Here is a 10,776-nt window from a genome sequence, read left to right on the forward strand (position 1 = left end):
AAAAAAGAAAAAAAAAAGAAAAAAAAAGAATAATAAAATAAACAAATCAATAATAATAATAATAATAATAACATTTGTTGATCATCTAGATTAGGACACACAGTGTTAAGAATCAAGTGTACATACTATTTTGAACAGGATCATTTTATAAAATTCAGCCCCTAGTTTTTCTTGTGGACTATATGCAAACATCTTTCACGTAAAATATCAGATTCCGGATAAAATAAAACATAACTAAATACATATTAAATAAAATAAAGACATAAAATGCATTTTGAAAGATCCCTCTTATTGTGATAAAACAATTCACACTTTGCAGATTCTGCTAGGTTTGTAAAAAGTGTTTTAATGTATATACAGTATCTGTCAAAAGCCTGGAAACATTATGATTTTTATATATTTTATGCTCAACAAATCTGCATTTATGTGCTCAAAAAACACAGCAAAAACACTAACATTGCAATTTAAAATAACTTTGTGAAGAAATATATTTTATGGAAAAGCTGAATTTACAGCATCATTACTCAAGTCAAGTCAAGTCACCTTTATTTATATAGCGCTTTAAACAAAATGAATTGCGTCAAAGCAACTGAACGACATTCATTAGGAAAAACAGTGTGTCAATAATGCAAAATACAGTCTTCAATGTCACACAATCATTCAGATAGATACGTTCACTAGAAAAAGTAAAATAAACCATTTCAGTGTTTTGTCCTTTATTCAACGTGGTTTGGTAAGTCAGTATTCATGGCTGTCTTTGTTGTCCTCTATCTTACCTTCACAAATAAAGCTGCACCTAGGTCCTTTTAACTTTGGCGTATGAACCTACATTATACAGCCACAGCAAAATAGTCTGCTGGCTCTGTGGTGAAGTCTAGACTGTGTTTGAGGATCAAATTGATGGTTGTGAAACTCTAAACAAATTAAACTGTATATTGCGATTTTCTCTGGGACTGAAGTTTCAAGATGAGTAAGCACTCAAAGACCAGTCCTTATAAAGCACTGCCCCTCCTGCCTCAAAGTCTCATAAATATATTTGTCTTGCCTGTCTTTGCCTGAGATTCACCACAGTTGACTGAACTAATCCATATTCCCTGCAGTTTAAGGGCAGTATTTCCATTTTGAGAACCACTTTTCTTGCGAATTTGCACATGCCTCATGGGCAGCGAGTGTGGACAAATGCATCATTTGCTCTCCTGTGACGTGTAGCTCATTTTAAACCTGAAAGCAAGAAGTGAGGAAGACACTTTCTGACCCTGCAAGAGGATGCGTTTAACTTGCCAATGTGCTCCTCCTGTGTGTGCATACATACATATGAGACCGATGGCAAATTCAGATGAAACGATAGCGGATTTGTTGGAGTGCAAAGGAATTGTTTATGCTGAATTTTTAAAGCACTGCTCTGGAAAAGATTTGGACTTGGGTTTCTTCTAGTAAAACAGGGACTTATTATTTGACTTTGCTTTGAGTTATCAGTTTAGACTATGATACTAGTTTTTTTCTTCTTTTAAATATTTACGTCTTTTTTTATGTCTATGCAACTAGACTTTAAGAATGAACGATTATTACAGACATTGCAATAATTAGAATGTAACATCAATTAAAATAAAAATAATAATATTAATAAAATAAATACCTTCTCCTCCACTTTACTGTAACACTGCTGCAAACTAAAAGTTTGCAATCATTTAATAGTAATAGCTAATAGCTAATAGTACAATGTGTACTGTGTGATGTGTCAATCTTCTGTTGGTTATTGCTACAGTAGCTACTTGAATACTTACACATCTGGTTTAATAGGTAACTCTAGGACTGTGTTCAAATCCAAAAACTGCTCTGCAGGCAGCATATGGAGTTAGGAAGGCAACAAGACACATCCATATCCAGTGATCGTGTCAAATCCTGTCTACTGAGATAACTTCATCTAGTTTATTTTTAAAGGAGGCATAGATATGCTCTTATGATATCCCACAATCCTGTGCATTTGATTCCATGACAGTTAAGGTAAAGAATAAAAATGGCATCTGAAAGCTGTGGTTTGTTGTTGTGTTTGTGTAAATGCAAGTTTCTGATCACATTTTTCCATTTTTTATATAATTTTTAGCAATCACTTAGTGTTGTAATAATTAAATATTTGCTTAGTTATCACCAAAGCTCTCTCTATTCCATTGTAGATCACTACAACTGCCTCAGAAGTCTGTCCAAAATTAGTTGCGGGGTGTACGTGTGGGTGAAAATGCTACCTGAGCAATACACAGACACTTCTGAATGGGCATGAATGGAGAAAGAAAATAAAGACCAGATAAGTTAATTCTTAATTATGTTGATTCCTATATTGTATTTCCCATTGACAAAAGATGAAACTATATATATATATATATATTTTTTTTTTTTATAAGCTATTTGTGCAGCAGCAGTATGTCTTAAATACACCGAGCACAGTGGTGTTGGTGTATGCATTTGCAGTAGCAAGTTCCCGTATTTGCTTGCAGCAGCAGCAGGAAGCATATTTATTCTGCGAAAACCAAATACATTAACATTTACATATCTATTACCATGCTAAAACCTTCAAACTTAATTTCGTGTAAGTAGACACCCCCCTTATTTCCTCCTTAACTTAACTTCATTAACCTTCTAAATGATGTGCCCTCTAGACGTTTACATTCTGCAAGTGAACGTCACTTTATTCTGCCATCCCAAAGAGGCACAAAATCACTTTCATGGACATTTGAATTAAATGTTTCCTCCTGGTGGAATTACCTACCCAACTCAATACAAGCATCTCTAGTACTTTCTGTTCTAATTCTATTCTTAAAAAAAAAAAAAAACAAACAAAAAAAAAAAACTAACACTAGCTTATGTATTCTTTTTGTTTCTTTTTATTTATTACATAATTAACAAAAAGCAAAAAAAGGCATTTAACACTAGCTTGATATAATAAATAAGTAATAATAAAAATGAACCTTCGTTGTGTTTACTGCATTATGCTAACTGAGACTTAGACAGAGACTTGAGTCATAACACTTCATATCTTTTGTTGATATTGATTGCTTCCACTGTCCTCATTTGTAAGTCACTTCGGATAAGCGCCTGCTAAATGACTAAATGTAAATGTATGTAAATGTAAATTGTAATTGTCCACTCCTAATTACCACATGCTTGTTCTTAATTAATATGGATTGATAATTTGAAGTATATCTACCCCGGATTTTGATTTCAGATTAGACTCATGTAAATCCTTTTGTTTCAGTATGCTGCCTGTGTAGTCTTTGTTTTTGTTTATTCAGTTTCTGTCTCTGAGTACTGAGTTTGTCCCTTCATTTTGTGTTTGACATCAGTAAACTCTTATAATCGCATTCCTGGGTCCATAGAACTTCCTTGGAGAATATTGCCTCAAGTAAGAATGCCATAAGCAGGACTCCTTGCAGGTGGTCTCTGATCAGGGAATCTTTCTCAGAGACAGGTGGCACAGGTAGTAAGATGCTACATTAGACTGCTTCCCCCTCCCCTACCCTCTGTAGATCCTCCTCCAGAATCATCATCTGCTCTCAGTCTTTCTACCTGATAAACAATGTAAACTTCCAGAGATGTTTGATGGATCTTCTGCTCTTTGCAGGGGCTTCCTTCTCCAGTGCTCTCTGCATATCGAAAGTGCACTGGAGTGGGAAACTACAAGTTTGTAGTCAGAGATTGAGCAGAACCGATCTTGTGGTGTTTGTGGCATGAGCCCTAGACCATCAAGGAGCTGCAAATATTGCAGCAGATTGTCGATTGGAGTGTGATTTCTGCCCTGGCTTTACAGAGGTTGAAAGAACTCCACCTGGCTGAAGGGAGCTCATGAATATTTCCTCATCCTTATAGACCAACGAGACCTTGAGTACATCAGGACAGCCTAGGAGCTGAATGCACATTTGTTGAAAAAGGTAAGAAAAGTATGGTTCTTTAAAGAACCTTTGAATGAAAGGTTTTTTTTTTTTGTGGAACCATAAAACATCACTGGATGCCAGCGATGCGCTGTTAAGAACATTTTAAGCACCTTTAATTTAAAGATTGTATGTTTCTCATGAGTTTGTGTGAGTGGTTTATGGTCCAGTAGAGGAGGCTCTAACCCTTTGAAAAAGAGAAAACTGCTCCTAATGGATCCAATAAATTCTGGAGTACTGTAAGCCAAGGCAAGTCTATTTAAATAGCACATTTCATACATAATGATTCAAATTCAAAGTGCTTCACAGAAATAGAATTAAAATAATCATAGCAATAGAAGCAAGGATATAATTGTCACAAGTTCACCAGCCTAGTCACCAGCTCAGTCACCTTACTTCATTAAGGACTCCATTTCCCAGCATCCCGCCTGCTTCACACCTGCCACCATACACCTACTACAGTATATTTAAGCAGTCACTTTTCACACCCTCATTGTCTGGTCTCGTCAAGGTTTACCCATACCATATTCTTTCTTACTCACCTGCATTCTCACGTCCTCACATCTCGTCTTCAGCCTGCCAACCTGCAAAAGAATAAAAGATGATGATACTTAAAATACAATTTGGATGTAGCACAGTGCTCATTCAGTAAATGCACAGCTAAACAGATGAGTTTTGAGTCTAGATTTAAATGTGACTACTGTGTTAGCACATCTGATCTCTTCTGGAAGCTGGGTCCAGCTGTGGGTGGCATAAAAAAAAAAAAAAATAAATAAAAATGTATGCATTTAGCAGATGCTTTTATCCAAAGCGACTTACATTGCATTCAGGCTAACAATTTTCTCCTAACATGTGTTCCCTGGGATTCAAACCCTCAACCTTACGCTTGCAAAGGAAATGCTCTACCACTTGAGCTACTAGAACACTATAATATAATATACGTTTTTAGCATAACAACTAAAAGCAGACTCCCCTTGTTTTGAGTGAATCCTTAGTATTTCTAACTGACTTGATCCTGATGATCTGGTCTGTTTTGAGCATACTGCAATGTATTGAGGTCCTATGCCATTGAGTGATTTATAAACGAGTAATAATACTCTAAAATCACTCCTAAATGTGTGTAAAGAGTTGAGTGTATTTTCTGGTTCTAGTCAAATTCCCGGCAGCAGCGTTCTGAATATTTCTGCAGATAGAAAAGAGAATTCCTTGGTGCTTAAGCGTCTGCTTTAAGTAAAGCTACATCTAAACATGTGATCCCAAGACGATATTACTTTTTCCTCTCATGCACAAACTGTAACATCATTCCCAGCTCTGCGCTGTTTTTATTCCATAACATGCACATTTTGTTTTATATAAAAACAGACGCCAGGCTTCCTTTTTCTCTTTTCCTTTCTCCTTCTCTTTTTCCCCTTTACTTTTAAATGATTCATATGCGTTTTCTCCCTGTATGGGTCAACTTGAAGTTAGCTGAGATGTTCAGCATGTATTTAAACATTAAAAAGACAGGCTTCATCTTTTGAAAGCCCCAAAAAGTGTCTCTGACTGGGCGTCTTGCCTAACGCATACAGAATTCATTGTGAAAGATGACACCCGATTGGGCAAATCATTGTCTCCACTGAGTCCACACAATCCACGTGTCCCTACGCTTCAGAGATCAAAGCAGAGTTTTATCTGCTATACGCCGCCATTACTCGTTTACTAATAAAATGCCTCTAATGTCAAATACAGCTATCTTGGACCTGTATATACTGTATGCTCGCAGTACTTATTAAACTACCATAGTTATCTAACGTCACTTGATTTCAGTGCTTGTCTTTTGTCAATATTATAGTGGGATATTGCCAATATTTTTTTAGCCACGTTTCACAGTGTTTGGATATTAAATGATAAAGCATCTAGCTGGATCGATGAAAACATTTTAATTAAATTAAGACAAAACTTTTCACACCTACAACACCTTAACAGTTGGTTAAACGTGATTGCACAAATGGGTCAGAAAACTATAGTTTGCTGTTTTTGCAACTCTGTTACCTATATTTGTATACAGTCTATTACACCCTGATTTCTGTGATTTCATAATTCTGTAGCAAGATTTATTTTTATTATTATTATCCTTATTATTGTTTTTAAAATGAAAGCAATGTTTTTGAGCAAAAAAAAAAATATATATATATCTATATACTGTATGTGTGTGTGTGCTTTATAACACTATTTATTTTGAATTCTGTATTTACTCAACACAAATTTGTGTAAAAATGTAATAATTTCTATTACATATTGGTTGTCAAAATAATAACTTAACAAAATAAATATATGTTTCTTAACTTATTATATATTTAAATATTTTAGCCAACATTTCTAGCCATTTTAACAGGAGTAAATAAAATATCATGCCACTAATGCGTAAAGTCACAGGGCACCAGTTTGTGCCAAATTTCTGGAAAATGCCATAGGCATTTTTGGCTCATATATACAAACTCTTCTCAGTAGCTTTCACTTTAGATATATAACACACAGCTCTGGATGTTTCATGGCCTTCAAAAATCATCAGGCATTTCAAGCAGACGTTATGAGATCTTAATTTCTGTGCTGCTGCGTTTTCCCACAATTCTGATTTCAGGTCCTCTGTATTTTCCCCTCAACATCATGTGTGTTGTGTTCATGCCTGACTCACATGATAAATGCACAGCATGTTTAATACTGTACTACTGTGAGTATTGTGTGTTACAGTATGATCATGGGTAAATATGTGTCTTTGTATGTAGTAAGGTGACGCAGTATAACCTGTGCTACAGAATGTGTATAAAACACTGAATTAGAGGTTGTTGTCTGCTGTGAAAATATATTGCAAGTCAAATAAATTATTGGGTGTTGCTTATTGCTACATTACAAAGTTTTCATAATATAGATTTCTGTTTTAAAGTTTAAAGTTTTATAGAGATTGCATTTAGGAATAGCCATTTATGGACAACTATATATTTTAGGGCTTGTAATTAAGAGTCAGAACCAGATATTATCAGTACTCTGCTGTACAGTATATGACTTATTATGACTTATTAAACTCCCTAAAATAAATCGCGTTATTGTTATTATTTTTATAAATCAAATATAGAAACAGAAATATACACAAATATTTGCATACATGTAATTAATACATATACATATGTTTATTTAAATAATTAAATAAAATATTTTAATGTTATGAGGTTAAAAGACATTGGTCATTATATACTCTGTTACAGTGACAGCTCTTGACTCACCGGATCTTCATCAAGGACGTTTAGTACAGATGCATCCATCAGGCCACAGAGAATATTGATGACATTCAAACTGGGAGAATCCATTAAAGTCACATCCATTTTCTATTTAGACACAACTCACATTAACACCTGCTTTTGGGAGCGTGGGAACACCTTCCTGTTAATTACAGCTTTGTTTGTGAAAATGCAATTTGCCGACTTTCCTCAACTGTTACTTCAGCAGAGTTTGTTGGATCCTCTCATCCTGCATCAGGAATAGAAAACCATTAAGCCAGAAACAGGAGAAACAGGCTGTTCTGTTAAATTCACACTCAGTAATATTTCCCTCACTCAAAACATTTTGCACAACATAAAGAATGGAAAGAACTAGTGGATAGGAAAATGTGTTTAACATGATTTACAAATATGTTTAAGTTTGTTGTCTCACTCTTTAAATGAGATGCAGCATATTAAATCACAGCTGCATTTTGTGCAACTCATTAAAATTAATCCACACTGGGAAGTTAATGAGGGGAAAACGGCATATTTATTAAACATTGCATAGCACTACATATGTTGTCCTTGATATGATATTTATTTATTTATTATATAAAAAAAGTTTAAATAACTTTTGTGCAAGTTATAAACAAATACAAATTGCTGAATAAAGTTATCATTTTTGTTTTCTTCACGTACAAAAAGTATTCTCGTTGCGTCATAATGTTACGTTTGAAGCACTGATGGCAGATGGACTATTCTGACAATGTCTTTCATACTTTTCTGGACCTTGACACTGTTATTTACTTGGCAGTCTATGGGACAGTCACAAGCCTCCCGGTTTTCATCCAAAATATCTTAAATTGTGTTCGGAAGATGAACGAAGCTTTTACGGGTTTGGAACGTCATGGGGGTAAGTGATTAATGACAAAATGTTCGTTTTGGGTTGGAGTAACCCTTTAACTAGTTGCTTATTAGCATATCTATCATTAACACATTGGCTAGTTATTAGTATTTATAAAGCACATATTCAGATGACCATCCCTAATCCTACCCAATATCTAAACTTTACAACTGCCTTATTAACTATTAATAAACAGCAAATTAGGAGTTTATTGAGAAAATGAAAAATCATAATTAATGGTTTGTTGGACCTTAAAATAAAGTCATTATAGTGTGACCCCTTGTATAATATTTAGTTTGACCTCCTGCGTGTCACAAACCAGGGTAGAGATGGGAGGTTAGTTAAATAACAAGGTTTATTGAACAGTCTGAATTCAGAGTGAATGCTAGGTGAGAATAATGGAAGTGGCAACAGTCCATAGGGAATTCCTGATAGTGGATAATAGAGCATTGCTTCAGAGTATGGAGTTGGTATCCAGGAGACTGGGGAGACAACGAGGTAAACCACAAGAGGATCATCAGAGTAAAACAGACACAGGTTATTGTAGACAGAGTCTGGTACTGTTCAGTGTAGTGAACTGTAGACCGGATGCTGAAGTATTGAAGTGCAGGTGGCTTTATACTAGGAAGTGTAAGTGATATGAGTATATATATGACTCATATATATGAGTCATTTAGGCTAACCCCCCCCCCCCCCCCCCCTCATTTGATTGTCTGCATGAGTATAAATAGACAATAAATAAGTACGTAAGTAAATAAATAAATAAATGATCAAAAAATGAATAAACCCAAAATTGCTTTTGATCGTCAGTTATTAGATGAAAGTGATAGCGATCAGTTATCTGCACACATCTACAGATCTAAAAGGAAGGAACGAGTAACAAAGCCTCTTTTTCCGGCCGCCACTTTTGGCTTTCTGAGCGCAAATACTCAGAGGACTCACTTAAATGACTGAAGGGCTGTGTAGCAGCCACTTGCGGTCAGCTTTATTTATTTAATTATTAATTTGAAGCCTCACCACCAACACTTTGGATGGACCCTAATTGATGTGAATTGACGCTGCTTGCCATAGATAATGGCTTCTTGGGTGACTCCAGCTACCCACAGTTCATTCAGTGTCGCCACACAGCAACTTAACTGCCCTTAAAATGTCGGCTCGCAACATGGGAGCTGTTGGGCAGATGGGATTATCAGTCTTTGTTATCATGGAGTGTCTATTATGCACAGGCCTTCTATTCACAATGGACCTTAAAGAGTGTGTCAGTGCAAGCCACATAGCAAACTAGCCCACTGACAAACACACTAACATAACCAGCTCTTGGCCACAATGCACAGCACCCCAGTCCAGGTAAGAAAGCGCATATTCCTTAGAAATATATTTTGTGGATTATTTTGGTACACGATTCCGAAAAGTAGTAGATCCTGTTGGGTTGTTAGAGGTTACAGTCATGATTTGTTGCTTCAGTGTTGGGGAATAAGTAACTAAAATGTACTGCACTACTAACTTCATTGTGAAGTTGCATGACCCATATCGGAGATATTTTCCAAAACCCTATAGCTTTTCCAGTAACAAGTGACTTTTTTCAACAAATAACAGTGTAGCGTGTCTAAAGGGTGCATCAGTGTATTTTATGTCACATTGCACTGCACGCACAGCTTTACAGTTTAAAGCTTTCCATCGGACGCAGACAGGCTATCCTAAATGTTTACATTTACATTTATTCATTTAGCAGCCACTTTTATCTAAAGTGGCAAATAGACACAGGAAGTGCTTGTCATACCAAGTTTCAAGAATTGTTTAAATAAGTACAAGTTAGACGGAGAAAGATGAAAGAAAAGAGAGAAAGAGGCTCGCTAAAGGCCAGCTGGTCTATAACGAATAAAATAGGAGTTTATTGAGGCAGACATTAATAATTAGTTAATCCTAAGGGTAAAACTTTAGAATAGGGAACACATTCATTAACTACGACTTTTTTTTCCTCAAATTCCAAATTTGCTGCTTATTAATAGTTAGAAAGGTAGTTATTAAATGTAGGTATTGGGTAGGATTGGGTATTTAGAATAAGGCATTAATATGTGCTTAATTAGAACTACTAAATTGCTTATATTCTAGTAATATGCATGCTAATGAGCAACTAGTTAAGAGACCCTAAAATAAAGTGTTACAATAGTGAGTTTTTTTTTTTTTTTAACCTTACGGTCCAATCCTAACTATTAAACTCCTAATTTGCTCCTTATTAATAGTTAGTAAAGTAGTTGTTAAGTTATGAGGTTGATTAAGGGATCTAAAATATGGTCATGCAGAATAAGGCATTAATATAAGTATCAATACAAAGCCAACATGCTAGTAATATGCTGTACATGTTAGTTAATAGTGAGAATTGCTTCTTAAAGTGTTACAGTTGTTCATTAGTTGTAATGTATATTTAATATGTATATTTCAAGTTTAATGTTTAATGATAATCACCCTATTTAAAAATATCGTAGTTTTTGTGCCAAATGACCTGGATGTAAAACTCAATTATATATTTACACTTAAAAAAATACATTGAACCCATTAAAAAGTCTCAAGTTTCAGTCTAGCATCGCAGAAAGTGTTGACTTAGCAATATTGCTACTATTATGAAGTTACTTCCTGTCACAGCTTGGTTTTAAAACAAGAACTAGCAGCAAAGTGTGGGTTATGAAGCCAAGCTATTATGAAACTCTGAACG

The sequence above is a fragment of the Carassius carassius genome, chromosome 44 (genome assembly GCF_963082965.1).
Source record: "Carassius carassius chromosome 44, fCarCar2.1, whole genome shotgun sequence".
NCBI classification, from domain to species: Eukaryota; Metazoa; Chordata; class Actinopteri; order Cypriniformes; family Cyprinidae; genus Carassius; species Carassius carassius.